The sequence below is a fragment of the Pelodiscus sinensis genome, chromosome 9 (assembly GCF_052426305.1).
Source record: "Pelodiscus sinensis isolate ZL-2025 chromosome 9, ASM5242630v1, whole genome shotgun sequence".
In the NCBI taxonomy this organism is placed as follows: domain Eukaryota; kingdom Metazoa; phylum Chordata; order Testudines; family Trionychidae; genus Pelodiscus; species Pelodiscus sinensis.
The window spans coordinates 2,968,142-2,981,093 of NC_143060.1; the positions used below are offsets into that span (position 1 = coordinate 2,968,142).

Genomic DNA, 12,952 nt, shown 5'->3' on the forward strand with positions numbered 1-12,952 from the left:
GCTTCTTCTGAGTGGCCCAGTTACCTGCAATTTTAAGCTCTTGTATTCCGTGTCAGCTCGAGTACAATGCATTGCTGCCACAGAGGTGACCTTTTTAAACGCACATCAATGATTGCTGATTTCCGTCCATGTCGAAATAGTGTAAGAATTTGGCAGAAATCAGGCAGCAGGCCCACTGTGTTATCATCGCCAAGCATTTCAGCCTGAGACGCTCAGTGATACCCAGCACTAACAGCCCCCCCTCCCATCACCTAGCTCCAGCTGCCCCCCCATTCACATGTCCCCAGTCAATAACAGCCCCCCCAGTCACATATCCCGGACTGGCCCCCCCAGTCACATGTCCCCAGCCAGTAACGGCCCCCCCCAGCCATGTGTCCCCAATCCAGGTAACAGCCCCTTTCTTCCCCCATGGCGTATCCCCAGCTCGCCCCCCCAGTCACGTGTCCCCAGCTGATAATAGCCCCCCAGCTCGGGTAACAGCCCCTCCCTCACCCAGCCACGTGTGCCTGGCCCGGGTAACAGCCCCCCCTCCCCAGCCGCTTGCGCCCTGGCAGCCCGGAAGCGAGGCCGCGCTCCAGCTGGCTGCAAGCCCGGAAGTGTCTGATCGCTGCTCCGGCCGCCGCCATTTACCCGCCCCACCCCCCTCCCAGGCACATTCCGGAAGTGTGACGTCATTTTATATTTGCATAGAGTTCCCAGAAGCCTCTGCGGCGATCTGAGGGTTTTGAGCGGCCCAAACGCGCGGAACCCCTTAAACCCGCTGGATTTGGCTTGCCCGTCGGGGTGCAGAGGGCAGCGCTGCTCTGGGCACTTCGGTCCCGGCTTCCCGCCACGGTCTGCCGGGCGTCCCCCTAAACTGATAGTCTCTGGCCCGGCAAGGCATTATGGCGCCGGCGGGTTTTTCGTTAGCTTTGCGCAGTGGCAGTATCGTAGCCAATGAGGTTAATCCGAGGCGCGATTATTGCTAATTGAAAACTTTTCCCAATACCCCGCCATGACGACTTGAAATATAGTCGGCATTGGCAATTTTTGACAGTCTCTACGGAGACTGAATTTTCTGGTGAAAAATAGAATTAATCTCATTATTTCTTCACTGTCTACTTTTGTTTTCTGATTGTTTCTACTGTTTTGCTTTAGCGGTTTATAATTAATGTTCTGGGGAAGTAGAGACTAAAAAAAACTGCACCCTTTTCTCAGATTTACTGGGTTGTTACACCACATTTCAAGCCCCCAAACCAGATCCACTAAGCTGTTACCCCACAGCTCACTTCTCTAGCAGTTTCTCCCCCCCCCCCACACACACACCAGATCCTCTCGGCTGTCACCTTACAGCTCACTCCCCGTGGCTTTTTTTTTCCTTTTCGCAGGGGGAAGTTTTCTACCATCTCCCCGCCCCCGCACCACTCCTCAGCTCCTATTGGTGAGAAAGCTAGTCAAAGACAACCCATCCTCTTGGTGGTGGTGCTGCAGGTCTGGTGGCTTAGCATCTCCCAAGCCCGAGCCTGCCTCTGACACCCCAGCCCCTCCCACACCCCAACTCCCTCCCCCAGGACACTATCCAAACCCTCTGCATTCCTCTCTCCCCCCCTTACAACTCCTTCCCAGACTCTGTACCGGTTCCTACACCCCTCCCCCAGGCCAGCTTTCTCTCCTGCACTCAAACACCTTCCCTGACCCTGCAACCCCACTCCCCTGCCCCAAGTCACCACCCAAACCTTCTTCAATCTGTACCCCCTTTTCCCAAATCACAGCTACCTCCCAGACTTTGCACTCTCTCCCAGTGCCCCTCCTCCAGGCCAGAATCCTCTCCTGCACCCATACCCCCTCCCTGACCCTACACCCCAATCCCCTAGCTTTGGTCACAACCCTCTCCTTTGCCCAAACTGCACCCCAGTCCCTTATCCTGTGCACCCTTCAGCGCTCAACCTCAATCCTAGACCCCCCACATCTCCTCTACAGAAAAGTGTGGCCCCTGTCCACTTTCCAAAATCTTGGAGTGGCCCCCTGCCAAAAATTATTGCCCACCCCTGCTCTAATGCAACAACTTATTTTGCATTTTCTAAAAATGTTTCAAGTGACAGACACGTTAATTTCTACTCATTTTTTTGAGGCTTAACTTCTATGAAGTTTTCCAGTGGTGTGAAAGAAAAATAAACAACAAAACCTTTGTTTTACTTCAAGTATTTGATATGGGCTACGTCTTCACTGGCATGAAAAGTTTTCTGTTAAAAGCATTTTCAGAAAAGCGCGTCTAGATTGGCAGGATGCTTTTCTGCAAAAGCACTTTTTGCGGAAAAGCATCCGTGGCCAATCTAGATGCGCTTTTCCACAAAAAAGCCCCAATCACCATTTTCGCAATCAGGGCTTTTTTGCGGAAAACAAATCTGAGTTGTCTACACTGGCCCTTTTGTGCAAAAGTTTTTCGGAAAAAGACTTTTGCCCGAACGGGAGTGCTTTTGCGGAAATTCAAGCAGCCAGTGTAGACAGCTGGCAAGTTTTTCCACAAAAGCAGATGATTTTCCGGAAAAACTTGCCAGTCTAGACACAGCCATGGTGTTTCAGGTTCCTTGAAGATAAAAAGCTTTTTAGAAGCATGCAGAAGTGAGATGAAAGTGTCATTCTCAAAATTCAGCTTGGTATAGTTTAGGGGGTCAGTGTTTTGTTAGAATTGTGCGTGCATGATGTAGAAAATAATGTTCCTCTCTGCATTTTAAAACCGATTTATTTGCAAAGAAGGGAATTACAATAGCCAATTTCTATGAATATAATTTAGCTCAATATGCATGTTTTGGGGTATATAAAACTACTAAAAGGGGGTACTCATATAATTGTATCTGATTATTCTAGAGGACTTCACACTCTTAAGCAAGCAATGTTTTCACTCCCATGTTTTCCTGCAAGAAAGTTCATAGTGGCTCAAACCAAGGGTGCATCTAATCCAGTGTCTTGTCTCTAACATTGGCCAGTACAACATCCACTCCCCTTTCCCGTTTAAACTGTACTCAAGAGAAGTCTGGGGGGGAGGGCTATGTCAACACAACTGAAATTTGGAGAAAACTGAATTTTTGTTTTAAGTTTTACAGCGCTTTATTATTTTTGTACTTTTTACACCCCAAAATGTCATTGCCCTCCCGGCTATGATCAAGTTGTTAAACAAATGGGATGCAATGGTAGAAAAATTTTTGTCTGCAAACAGTAGGTACTGGGGGTACTTAGAATTTTTTTTCAAAGGGGGTATTCATAATTTTTTAAAGGGGTACTTTATAAAAAAAAAGGTTGAGAAACACTGGTCTAGATGGTGCTTGGCCCTGGCAAGGGCAGGGGACAGAACTTGATGACCTCTGGAGGTCCCTTCCAGTTCTATTGTTCTATTTCTACTCTTCCTGCCAGTATGCTTGCTGGAGAGTGGGGGGGGGGGTGCAGTGAGCTTAGCCCCCCTGGTCCCACCCCGCTTCCTTGCAGGAGCTCCAGTCGGGCAACACAGCAAGTGCCTGGGCCCAACTCCAGGGACCCCCTCCCACTCCATTCCACTCTCTCTTAGACGAGCTGGTGGGAGGAATCTCTTCCGTTCTCCTCCCACACCACCTCCCCTCAGCACTGCCCACCCATCTGAAGTCGTAGCCCACCGAGTGGGTCACCTTCTGGCCTCGCCACTACACTGGAGAGAACGCGGCTCTTCGCGAGCGGGTTAGCGAGCTGGGCGCTGGTGCAGGCTGAGGCCAAACCGCCAGCTCTCTGCTGCCCCGGGGCAGGCTGCCAGTCTCTACACCTTCCGGCCGACAGCTCAGCGAGCGGGCTTTCCACCGGCCCCGCGGGCGGGCGGCAGAGACCCGCGCACCGCGCGATAGGGAGTCCCCAGAGGACCCGGGGAGCCAGGGCGCGTGCTGCGCCCGGAGCAGCGGCGGCACCTGCTGCCGCTGCCCAGCCCAGCTGGGCCGGAGCCGCGTTCTATGCAGCCGCAGCTCGGAGACCCGGGCTCCTCCGCGCGCTCTGGCGTACCCAGGGGTGCTCATTTGCATACCCACGCTGCATTGCGCACCGTGACTAGACTCCCTGGCCCGAGAGCTGGCTTTGCTCCCGATCACGGTTTGCGACGCTAAAACTCGGGCTATCAGCGCGGCTGTGCAACAGGCTGCAGAAGAGGTGGGGAATTGCGGGTGGTCCCGTGCAGCCACCATGATGTGAGAAGCAGACGCTGTTTGCCTGGTAGCGCCTCTGCGGAAAACTTTGTATACTCCGGTTTCTCTTCAGATCGTATAAATCTTTCGCCTTTTACTAAAGATTTCCGTGGAGAGGAACATTTACGAGTTTTTACTCAATTTTTTGAGGCTTCATTTCGGTGAAGCTACCCAAAGCGGTTAAAAAACAGTTTGAGAGCTTCCTCGGTATATGCGTAAGTTTCCATAAGCCACAGTTTTTAATAAGTTGATAAAAGAGTATTTTATAGGATATTTAGCGTCCAAATTTGACCTGATTTTTTTTCTCCAATTGTGCGTCAATCATTAGAATGGGGCATGGATGCCTTTTTTTAGGGGGAGTGGTGTTATCAGCCTCATTGTGCCGAAGGGAGGCCCGGAAGAGCTGGGGTGACGTGCCCGGGGTTAGCCAGGAGGGCTGGAGGTGTGAGGCGTGTGTGCGTGTGCGGGAGGGGGAGCGGAAAGGGCGGATGCTTCTCCTAGTGGGAGGGGGGAAGATTCCTGTGCCTCCCCGGGGGCTCCTGGCTTCTCCACCCACCCCCGCTTCCTTCTTGCCCCCCCGTGTGCTCCGGATGCGCCCGGCTCCGGAGGGCGACGGGCCCGGCTGGGCCGGGGTGTCGGGGGATGGGGGGGCGAGAGCGGAAGCCGCACGGAGCCGGTGCCTCCCGAGTGGCGGCCCCCGCCCGAGCCAGCCCCTGCCGGGTGTGCGGGCCGCAGCCGGGGAGAGCGCCGGCGGGGTCGGGAGTCGGGGTGCAGCAGCGCCGCCGGGCTCCTCGCCGCCGAAGCGGGGCTCAGGCCGGAGAGGGGAGAGAGAGCGAGAGAGCGGGCGGGGGCGTGTCCCGGGCGGAGGGGCGGAGCGGCGTGAGCACGTATGCAGATGCGGGCGCGAGCGGAGGCTTGTGGGAGCGGGAGCGGGCTGGCGAGCGGGGCCCGCCTTGGGCGAGCGGGGCTCGGTTGTGGGTGTCGGGGGCGGCTTGGGGGCGGGTGCGGGCGGTAGGGGAGCGTTTGGGGCGCGGCGGTGCGGGTGCGCGAGGCGGCGTCCCCCGTGATGTGAGAGGGTTTGGGCGGTGGGGGGCAGGCGGTGGTTGTGCGGGTGGAACTCATACTTACCTGGCAGGGGAGATACCATGATCACGAAGGTGGTTTTCCCAGGGTGAGGCTCATCCATTGCACTGCGGGTGTGCTGACCCCTGCGATTTCCCCAAATGCGGGAAACTCGACTGCATAATTTGTGGTAGTGGGGGACTGCGTTCGCGCTTTCCCCTGGTGCTCGCTGTGAAAAATAGAAAAAAAATGCTGTGCTAGCTGTTTTGTTTATAACGCTGGTTGTGCTTGATTTCTGCGCACGTAGCACTTTACGTGTTATCGGTCAGATATAGCTTAACTATGTCTAGACTAGCATGATTTTCCAGAAATGGAATAGTTTTTTGTTAAAAGCATTTTGAGGAAAGTGCGTCTAGGGATGCTTTTCTGTCAGAAAAAACCCTGATCTGGGCTTTTTTGCGCAAAACGAATCTGAACTATCTACACTGGCCCTTCTGTGCAAAAGCTTTTCGGGAAAACTTGCCAGTCTGGTTTCATTTACTGGCTCCCATGAAGCCCCGGGGAAGTCCTAGTCTCACTCTGTGCCTCAGTTTCCCCATATATGCCAGGGCTGCTAGGCTGATACCAGCCAGAGCCCACCGAGGGGCTGTGCTGGAGAATGGGTCCCCCAAGCCTGGTACAAAGGAAACCTGGCGGCTGGGTTGGTAACAACAGTGGGCACAGCGCCACACGTCCGTGATCTCCCTGTACCTGTTTGTCTGTCTAGCCTACCCAGCCAGCTGTGCACTACCCAGCATATGCAGCAGCAGCGCTTCAGGCTCAGGGAGAGGCACTGATAGATCTCCCCCTCCAGGGACCCCAGTCAGCCTGCAGCCCAACCCACCTTGGGGCAAGGTGCAGCTCATTGAGCTCTGGGCATCCCCCCCATGTCGGCCACACTGAGCCCCAACCTCGCTGGCTCAGCTTGTGCTCAGGGGCAGAGGATGGGCAGCAGGGACACTGGCCCCAGGACCAGGCAGGAGGCTGCAAAGATGTGTGCTGAGACCAGTGGGGATGAGGGCTCAGTGGCAGACAAGCTGGCTCAGGCCCTGGGAGCTGCTAGAGCCCGGCTACCCAGCAGGGCCCTGCCCAGGGGTTCAGCTGCTCTCCTGGGGGGGAGGACAGTGACCCTGCTCCAGCTCCTCTTCACTAGGTCTCATGCCAGGGACGTGACCGAATCTATTCTGGGCGTGCTGGGAACGGGAACTCAGCCCTTGGCTCGGCCCAGTGGATTTTAGCTCAGCCTGGGGCAGCCGATGGCTGGTAGCTGCTGGATTCTGTGCTGGCCTCTCGGCCAGGGTGGGCACAGCCCCCCTTCCCCCGGGAGCTCGGGAGCTGAGAGGCAGCAGGGAAAGGCCATGGATGAAAGGGACGTGGGGGTCACTGCTAAGTCTGCGGTGGGGGCTGGGCCTTTCCCAAGTGCCCAGGCTCAGCAGGGTGGGGCTGGGACAGGACCTTAGCAGGGCAGACCAGGACCATGTGGTGCAGGTGATTCAGCAAGCGGGGGAGGGGTTGCCCACCAGGCTTATGCAAGTGGGGGGCAGCTTTTCCTGTTCCTAGTGCCCCAGTAGGGGGGTTACCTGGAGAGGTACCATGCCCTGCTCTGGTCCTCTCCCACCCCCCCAGAAGGGCCCAGCAGCTGAATGCCGTCTGTGCAGTGAGGGGCAGGCTGTGACTGCTCTTTGTGTGGGGTGTGGGCTGCTAAGTGACCATGAAGTGGTGGCATCCAGCCCCTGGCTCAGCCGCACTGGGCTGGCCCACGTGCCAGTCACCCTGCACTGCTGTCAGTCGTGCCTGCACTATGGGCGTGCCCAGAGGGGTGCAAAGAGGTGAGCTACGCGCCCAATCGCCAGGCCGGCAAACAGCCACGGGAGCAGGGGGCCTCTGGGCAGCGCTGAGACCCAAGGCACCAGAGCCGGGCACGGCGGCAGGGCTACCATCCGCCCACGTGGTCACAGGAGAGTCGTTCTGGCCAGGCTGCCGGCTGGGGGAAGCAGGCAGGGGCCTCAGGCACATGGCCAGTGGCCAGGCCTGTGGGCTCGGCAGCACCTCTCCAGGCCTGGTGTTTGGGGACCCCAGAGGTGGCAGCCCCAGAGGCAGGGTCTCGGGTGCTCGTCATCCAGCACATTGTGCCTCAGAGACTCACTCACCCTCCGTGTGCGCAGGGGACTGGTCAGCAGGGCCGGGGCAGGATTGGGCCCCTGTGCAGCTGAGTGATCAGCAGCTGAACGAGAGAGCCCAGCACCCGCCCTCCCCCCGCCCCACAGGGCTGCCTGGACCCCTCACGCAGATAGCTGGACGCAGCGCGGAGCACAAGTGAGGGCCTATTTGAAATCATGGGATGGTGGGCGGGCGAAGCCCGCCCACCTTCTAAAAGCCCCTCCCCAACCTTATGGGAGGGACACTGAACCCATGTCCAACTGATTGCTTGGGACAAATAATGACTAAAGGATCAAGAAGTGCGGGCTAGAGGTTCAAAATAAGGGAGCCGGATGGGGACACCGAGCAGAGAACCCCAGACAGTGCCCACTGCTCCTCAAAGCTGTCGATGGAGCCAGTGGACGCCGCCCAGAGGAACTCTGCCCGGATTCGTGACACGAGGGAAGAGCGGAAATAGGCCCCACAGTCGCAGAGAACCCCTCTCGTCTAGCATCCTCCTCCTGCTATTGTAGATGGCAGCTTTCGCTAAGGCCAGGAGGAGGTTGACGAGGACGTCTCGCGACTTTGTGGGGCCACGGATGGGGTGTGCGTAAATAAAAAGGTGAGGGGAGAAGTGCAGCCAGAACCTCAATAAGAGGTTCTGGAGGAGCCGGAATAGGGGCTGCAACCTGGCGCATTCGAGGTAGGCGTGCACCAGGTTCTCCCTCACGCCGCAAAAGGGGCAGGTGTCTGGGATGGGGGTGAACCGCGCCAAGTACACGCCCGTGCTCACGGCCCCGTGAAGGAGCCGCCAACTGATGTCCCCGACGGGCCGCGAAATTAAGGTCGAATAAACGCTGGCCCATCGGGGTTCCCCACCCTCTATAGGTCTGAGGTAGTCCCGCCACTTTGTATGGGGGCGGGACACGAGGGTGGGGAAATGCAAAGCGTGGAGCACGAGCGTGTACAGCTGTTCCCTGGGCGCGGTCCGGAAACAGACCGGCTGCAGATTTTGCAGCCGGCTGGGGGTCCAAGGGTGGGGAGGCCGGGGGGGCCCGCGGGACAGGGGCCCAATAAAGAGGGACGGAGGCTTTGCAGGAGGGGAGGGGCGGAGCGTTCCCTCTCGCAGGGCTCTCTGTAGGAGATCGCGAGCGGGCTGCGACAAAGCCGCCTTCACTTCCTGGAGTAGGCGCAGGAGGTTTCGGGGGGTGGAGAGCCCCATGCGTTGAGCGAGCGCTTGGGGATCCACCCAGTCCTCCCTGTCGTAGTCCAGGAGGTCCTCGACCATGGTGTTTTCTGCCAGGATCAACATCCGGCGCACCGAGGGAGACTCCGCCACCTGCACGTGCAAGGCTGGATTGTGGAGCAGGGGCTCCGCGAGGAGGTCTGCTCCCTCGGAGGCCACAACGGACCTGGTCGCCAGAAACAGCTTCCAGGTCTGGAGGAGGTCCTGGTAGAATTCTGGCAGCTCTGAGAGGTCTTGTGGAAGGCCCCTCGGCTGGATGAAAAAGAGCTGCCGGTCATATCGGAGCCCTCGGAGGGACCAGGCAGGACCACAGGGGCTCAGCATCAGCTGGCGTGAACAGGTGCCCTGAGAGCCCGCCCCCGCCTAGGAGCCTGCTTCACGCCCCGGGCCAGGGTGAGATGACTCCTTGGCTTGAACCAGCTGCAGAGCAAGATCTGGGGCCCTGTGTGCACCCCCCAGCTGTGCCCAGCCTGCAGCGCCCTCTGCTGCTCTGCCTGCCTTGCTATGGCTGGCACTGCTGGTGCCCCTCACCCTGCTAGCCCAGCCATTGGCTCCCCCCATCACCCAGCTCAGCCAGAGCCCCTCACTCCCAGCCCACAGCCCTGCCTCTCTCACTGGTGCCTCTGATGCGGCTGAGTGGGGCTCAGGAGGGTCCCCCCGCCCCGGATCCGAGCTTGGGGCTGGCACACGGTGTTCCCTGCCCCCACCCCGAGGGCTTTGCTCCCGGTGGCTCTGGAGCCCAGAGACCCTAGGGGCAGGGGGCAGGGGGCAGCTCGTGCCCAGCCTGGCCAGGTCCAGGCTGCGGTTCCAGCAGCCGGCCACACACGCCCGGCCCGGTGTGGCCCCTTGGTCGGGGCTGGCACAGAGCTGGGCGGGGGGAGGGGCATGCCCCCCCCCCCCCGCACCTGAGCCCGTGTCCCCTCCCCTCCTCCCCCCCCCCATCTCTGGGCGACGCTGCCGAGGCAGAGGGGGAGCCGCCCCATCCGGATCCCGGGGCGCAGCGAGGAGCCGGGGGCGACTCTACCTGGCACCCAGGGAGCCGCTCAGAGGCGCGCGGGAGACTCCCTCGGCCCCGGGCCACGCGCCCCAGACGCCGCGCGCTAAGCTCCGCCCCGCCCCGCCAGACTCAGCCTCCCGGCGGGGCACGTGCCCGGGCGCGTGTCCCGGGCGGAGGGGCGGAGCGGCGTGAGCACGTATGCAGATGCGGGCGCGAGCGGAGGCTTGTGGGAGCGGGAGCGGGCTGGCGAGCGGGGCCCGCCTTGGGCGAGCGGGGCTCGGTTGTGGGCGTCGGGGGCGGCTTGGGGGCGGGTGCGGGCGGTAGGGGAGCGTTTGGGGCGCGGCGGTGCGGGTGCGCGAGGCGGCGTCCCCCGTGATGTGAGAGGGTTTGGGCGGTGGGGGGCAGGCGGTGGTTGTGCGGGTGGAACTCATACTTACCTGGCAGGGGAGATACCATGATCACGAAGGTGGTTTTCCCAGGGTGAGGCTCATCCATTGCACTGCGGGTGTGCTGACCCCTGCGATTTCCCCAAATGCGGGAAACTCGACTGCATAATTTGTGGTAGTGGGGGACTGCGTTCGCGCTTTCCCCTGGCGCTCGCTGTGAAAGGCAGATGTCAAAGTGTCGTTCTGAAAACTTCTCACAGCAGGTTTGTTTGGACGCGGTTTGTACTTGTGTTCAGCGCTCGTTGGTGTTTGTTTTTGTTCTTGTTCCTTGGCTTGTTTCGTGGCGCTTTGTTTGTTTCTGTTCAGACCCGGTTGTGTTGCTTGTTGCGGTCTCTTGGCAAAGGTTTCTACAGGGCTTCTGTTTCGCGGGGATTTTTTCTGATGCTTACCCGACTTGAGAATTTAGTGGAGCAAATTTCTGCGTCTTAGTTCTGTTCCTCCAGGGGGAATAACTTTTCCTCTGCCTAATAAGCTCACGCCCCTCCGCACGGAACACGCCCCCACCCGCATGCTCCGGTTCACAGGAGGCTGCGCTCGCGCCTGCGCCTGCTCCCGCCGAGCGCTGCACTGCTCCCGGAGCGGGCTGCAAAAGGCGCTCCCGGGAGTCGTTACGAAGCGATTTGCGCATCCCCTCCTCTGTATCGCTGGCAGCGTCTTAAACCAGCCAGGAGCTGCGATGACGCACCCGAGCGCTGCAAGGGCTGGTCGGGAGGGCCGGCGAGCCCCAGGAGACACAGGCGCCAGCGCCGCCCGTCAGTGAGTGCGCATCTCGCTCGGGGGCCTGCCAGCGCCTGGGTCCAAGCGCTACTGTGCAAAGGGGGTGGGCCTACTTCTTCAGCTAGCACGGGCAGCTCAGTGGCCCTTACTCGCGGCGAGCGGCAGCGACCGGCGCCCCAAGCCCGCCTGCCCCGCCCTAGGGAAGCGCGCAGCCCAGCACCCCCAGGCTCCTGGCCCAGAGGCTCCTGGGGAGCCAGCGCGCGAGCTGCGGCTGGAGCTGCAGCGGGAGCGGCAGCCGCTACTCAGCCCAGCACCGAGCCGCTTTCTAGGGGCTGCAGCCGCAGCTCGTAGGCCAGGGCTCCTCTGCGCAGTCGGGCGTTCCCAGTTATGCTCATTTAAACACCCAGGATGCATTGGCACCGCGACCCAAGACCCTGGTCCACGAGAGAGAATTTGTCCCTGATTCTCACGCAGAACTCGGGCTGTCAGCGCGGCAGTACAACAGGCTGCAGAAGGGGGAGGATTTGCGGGCGGTTTGGTGCAGCCACCGTGATGTGAAAAGAACTCGCTGTTTGCCTGGCAGCGCCTGTGCTGCCTGTTTTGTATACTCGGGTTTCTCTTCAAATCGTATAAATCTTTCGCCTTTTACTAAAGATTTCCGTGGAGAGAAACATTTATGAGTTTCTATTCAATTTTTTGAGGCTTCACTTTGGTGAAGCTGTCTAATACTGTACAAAATAGACAAAATGTGCGAATTCTTTCTATGTTTTTAAATTTCTTTTTATGATGTTTATCTTTCACAAATAAAAGTTTTTTTGTGAAAGCTTTCTTTTCTCACTTGCAAGAATTACCGCGTTTTTCTAGAAAATCAGCTGCTTTTCTAGAAAAACTTGCCAGCTGTCTACATTGGCCACTTGCTTTTCCTGGCAATCTACTGTAAAATTGTCAGTATTTTTTCTGGAAAAACTATGCTGCTCCTGGGCAAAAGTCCTTTTCCGGAAAAGGGCCAGTGTAGACAGCACAGTAGTCTTTTCCGCAAAAAATCCCCGATCACGAAAATGACGACCGGGCTTTTTTCCAGTAAAGCGCGTCTACATTGGAATAAGGTATCTTCTGGATGTAAAAGCAGGCTCTTTTCTGGCCAGGCCTCATGCGCATAGCCTTCCTAGCCCAAGATTACCTTCCCCTCAAACCAAAAATCCTGCACTATGTGGCTGTGTCTACACTGGCATGAATTTCCGGAACTGCTTAAAACGGAATACTATTCCGTTTTCAGTTTTTCCGGAAAAGGAGCGTCTACATTGGCAGGCTGCTTTTCCGGAAAAGCCCTTTTTCCGGAAAAGCGTCCGTGGCCAATGTAGACGCGCTTTTCCGGAAAAGACTACTGGGCTGTCTACACTGGCCCTTTTCCGGAACAGTGTTCCAGAATAAGGACTTATGCCCGAGCGGGAGCAGAATAGTTTTTCCGGAATAGCGGCTGATTTTGTACAGTAGAGCATCGTTGCTTTTCCGGAAATTCAAGGGCCAGTGTAGACAGCTCGCAGCTTATTCCGGAAAAGCAGCTGATTTTCCAGAATAAGTGACCCAGTGTAGACACAGCCCAGGGGCTCGTCTACACTGGCCCCTTTTCCGGAAGGGGCATGTTAATTTCAACTATCGTAGTAGGGAAATCCGCGGGGGATTTAAATATCCCCCGCGGCATTTAAATAAAAATGTCCGCCGCTTTTTTCCGGCTTTTAGAAAAGCCGGACAAGAGCGTCTACACTGGCCCCGATCCTCCGGAAAAAGCGCCCTTTTCCGGAGGCTCTTATTCCTACTTCGAAGTAGGAATAAGAGCCTCCGGAAAAGGGCGCTTTTTCCGGAGGATCGGGGCCAGTGTAGACGCTCTTTTCCGGCTTTTCTAAAAGCCGGAAAAAAGCGGCGGACATTTTTATTTAAATGCCGCGGGGGATATTTAAATCCCCCGCGGATTTCCCTACTACGATAGTTGAAATTAACATGCCCCTTCCGGAAAAGGGGCCAGTGTAGACGTAGCCCAGGAGTAAATCACCAGGCAGGTAAGGGTCATGCAAAGTTTGCGCCAGTCAAGGGCCATCTCACCTCCTCCCCTTCCCCCTCAGCCTGTCAC

General features: G+C 57.8%; 5 non-coding genes across 5 annotated transcripts; all 5 read left to right on the forward strand.

The window, feature by feature from the left end:
* Positions 1-907: 907 nt before the first annotated feature.
* LOC112544397 (U4 spliceosomal RNA) lies at positions 908-1,048 on the forward strand. The gene has a single exon (XR_003087740.1). It is a non-coding gene; the product is annotated as a U4 spliceosomal RNA (small nuclear RNA).
* Positions 1,049-4,231: 3,183 nt separating this feature from the next.
* LOC112544387 (U5 spliceosomal RNA) lies at positions 4,232-4,347 on the forward strand. The gene has a single exon (XR_003087730.3). It is a non-coding gene; the product is annotated as a U5 spliceosomal RNA (small nuclear RNA).
* Positions 4,348-5,298: 951 nt separating this feature from the next.
* LOC142830694 (U1 spliceosomal RNA) lies at positions 5,299-5,462 on the forward strand. Its single transcript, XR_012906136.1, has one exon. It is a non-coding gene; the product is annotated as a U1 spliceosomal RNA (small nuclear RNA).
* A 4,628-nt stretch (positions 5,463-10,090) lies between these two features.
* Positions 10,091-10,254, forward strand: LOC112544386 (U1 spliceosomal RNA). The gene has a single exon (XR_003087729.3). It is a non-coding gene; the product is annotated as a U1 spliceosomal RNA (small nuclear RNA).
* Positions 10,255-11,428: 1,174 nt separating this feature from the next.
* LOC112544388 (U5 spliceosomal RNA) lies at positions 11,429-11,544 on the forward strand. The gene has a single exon (XR_003087731.2). It is a non-coding gene; the product is annotated as a U5 spliceosomal RNA (small nuclear RNA).
* Positions 11,545-12,952: the final 1,408 nt, after the last annotated feature.